At 41.1% G+C, this 2,500-nt stretch overlaps 1 protein-coding gene across 6 annotated transcripts in view; it reads right to left on the reverse strand.

Moving 5' to 3' along the window:
- The window catches only part of Irbp18 (Inverted repeat binding protein 18 kDa), a 55,585-nt gene extending 55,501 nt beyond the window's left edge, over nucleotides 1-84 (reverse strand). For 2 of the 6 annotated variants that reach the window (XM_045725616.2, XM_045725620.2), the window contains exon 1: nucleotides 1-84. This exon is cut by the window's left edge and continues 70 nt beyond it. The gene's annotated coding sequence lies outside the window, so the exon portion shown is untranslated. The other 4 variants (XM_069300624.1, XM_069300623.1, XM_045725617.2 and 1 more) reach the window with 3 other exon arrangements.
- Between the last annotated feature and the right edge of the window lie 2,416 nt (nucleotides 85-2,500).

Below are 2,500 nucleotides of genomic sequence, written 5' to 3' on the forward strand. Positions count from 1 at the left end.
ACGAAAATTCGTAAAGCAGTGTTCCGTGCGCCTTACTCTCTCGTAGCCATAGTTGGAAATGAGTGGGACGGCATCAGAGCATCAGGTCCAACAACAATGACTAACGGCTTGCGTTAAAACTTATGGCAGCAATATTGAGATGCTCATATAGTCCACTAAATTCTAGATATTACAATTTATGCAATAATATTCCTAGTTGCCTTTTCTTATTCGTAAAAATCGATAAGCGGAGTTAGCGCTTGTGTTACATTGTGAGGTTGGCCAGCCTGGCGAGGCATGACGACACTGCTGGCCTGCTAAATCCTAAACACGTTTGTCAATGTGTGTGCAACATCTCTCAGTCTAAACTGTCTTTAATATTACTAGTTATGGAATAACCCAGAACCTTTCTGAGCAGTAACCCTAATCTTTTTCAGAGTGATTAGCAGTATTTTCCTGTGCTTAGCAGAAAAACAGCTGTTCACGTCCACGTTCTTTACTCTCATTTCCGAACCTACATAATATGGAGCCAGTAACAGCAGAGTTAAGCTGGTGTTGACATCCTAGCCCATATATGGGAATTAAACCTTGTTAGCTTGGCTCTTACAATTTTTACCTGAGGGGCCACTAACACCCAAGTGGCCTCGACGAGGACAGGAAGCCGGCGGCTTGTCAAAGGTACCCCCATTGGCCCTGATGATTTTTTTCCAGATGGATTATAACATTTACCAGAGTTTTGGCATTTACGGCTTTGGTGGGGTTAGGCTAACTCATCCTAATCCTTGCACAGAAGCCCGCTCCAGAATTTTTTTATTGAAGATCAGCATTGTTCCAAATGGATAACAAAAACTGGAACTCAACTCAGAATGTATGGGGTTCATGATTTGAACCAAGAGAAACAACAACGGCACTTTCCTGCACCGAGGGAGGTTACACCCTTTCCAGTTTTAATCCCTCCCTTTCCACCCAAGAAGCAAATTAGAGATCAGTCCAAGCTTCGTCTTGAGGCAAAGCTCAACTCCTTAAGCCATATTGATGCTCTGTCCACAGAGCATTCTCTCTCTCAAATTATATACACTGATGGTTCCCTACACCGCACCACGGGTGCAGCTGGAAGTGCAGTTGTCCTGACAATGGGCGATGGCCTATACTTTGAGTGGGGAGTCCGTATAAACAACTGGGCCTCTACCCTTCAGACTGAACTATTTGCCTTGATCCTTGCACTGAAATGTGTACAAGTCTCAAAACTTGATACATTAATTGTAAGTGACTCCTTATCATCCTTAAATGCTCTCAACTCTTTAAGACATAACTGTAACATGCTCGTGTCCGAAGCTAGACACAAATACAACAAAATTATTAAGGATGGTAACAGAGTCCATTTCATGTGGTCTCCATCTCATGTTGGCCTCCGAATGCATGATAGAGCTGATAAGTTAGCCAAAGAATCTGCCTTTAAAGGAGCCGTTGAGTGTAACCTTGGATTGTCAATGAGCAATCTGAGAGCAGCAGTACACCGAGAACTTCAACAAGATCTTGTAGATCTGAGGCAAAGTGAAATTGACACCAGTAATCCCATCTATCATCATACTATCATGCAAGAGGAGCCACACATCTATGGATCATCCAATAAAATCAGCAGACTTCTAGATGTTACTACTGCTCGGCTTAGACTCGGTTACAAGTATCTCTGGGAATTCTCATTATCTGCTGATGTAGACCTGACCAAATGTAAACTGTGTCAACAAAATTATTCGCACACCCTCCGTCACTATGTGATGGAGTGCGAAAAGATACGTGAATTTAGAGACAATTCTATAACCAATGTTCCAGCGATGTGTCAATATTTCATTCAAAATTATCTGCTACCAGAAATTTTAGCCAAATATCCCCAGTTTGCTAACTGTAGGTAGTAACTAAGTGATTGTAACCTATCCACCGCTGCCCACTGGATGGGGGGCGGTGTGCAGGACAAACATACATTGTGACACTAGCTCTCCACATATGTCAGTTGCTTAATTTAGAACCTGTACTTGAGGTCGATCTCGAACCCATTGTTGATGTGATGACTTATATTGAATTTTGTAACTAGCTCATCAAGATTGTAACTTGCTTAGCTAAATGAATTGTGGGGTTCAGTCCCTGAGCCTATTATGTGCCTCTGTAACCCTTTCCACTACCGCCCACAAGATGGGTATGGGGTGCATAATAAATGAACTAAACTAACTAACTGGTGGGTAGCCAGTTCTATGAGTTTATAACCCTGTAGGTGAAAAATCATAATTTTTAGTAAATACAGATATAAAATATTTATTTATTCCAGTCCTGACCCCCTTGCTCTAAATGCCACAGTAAATACTGAGCTAAATAAAGTCCATCTTTGGCTAACTGCCAACAAACTCACCCTTAACATTGACAAAACTTTCTATATTCTGTTTGGCAATAAATCCTCTAATCAAATAAATCTCAAAATAAACAATACCCAAATTTGTAACAAATTAGATGGCAAATTGCATAATAA

This window comes from Procambarus clarkii, chromosome 44 (assembly GCF_040958095.1).
Source record: "Procambarus clarkii isolate CNS0578487 chromosome 44, FALCON_Pclarkii_2.0, whole genome shotgun sequence".
In the NCBI taxonomy this organism is placed as follows: domain Eukaryota; kingdom Metazoa; phylum Arthropoda; class Malacostraca; order Decapoda; family Cambaridae; genus Procambarus; species Procambarus clarkii.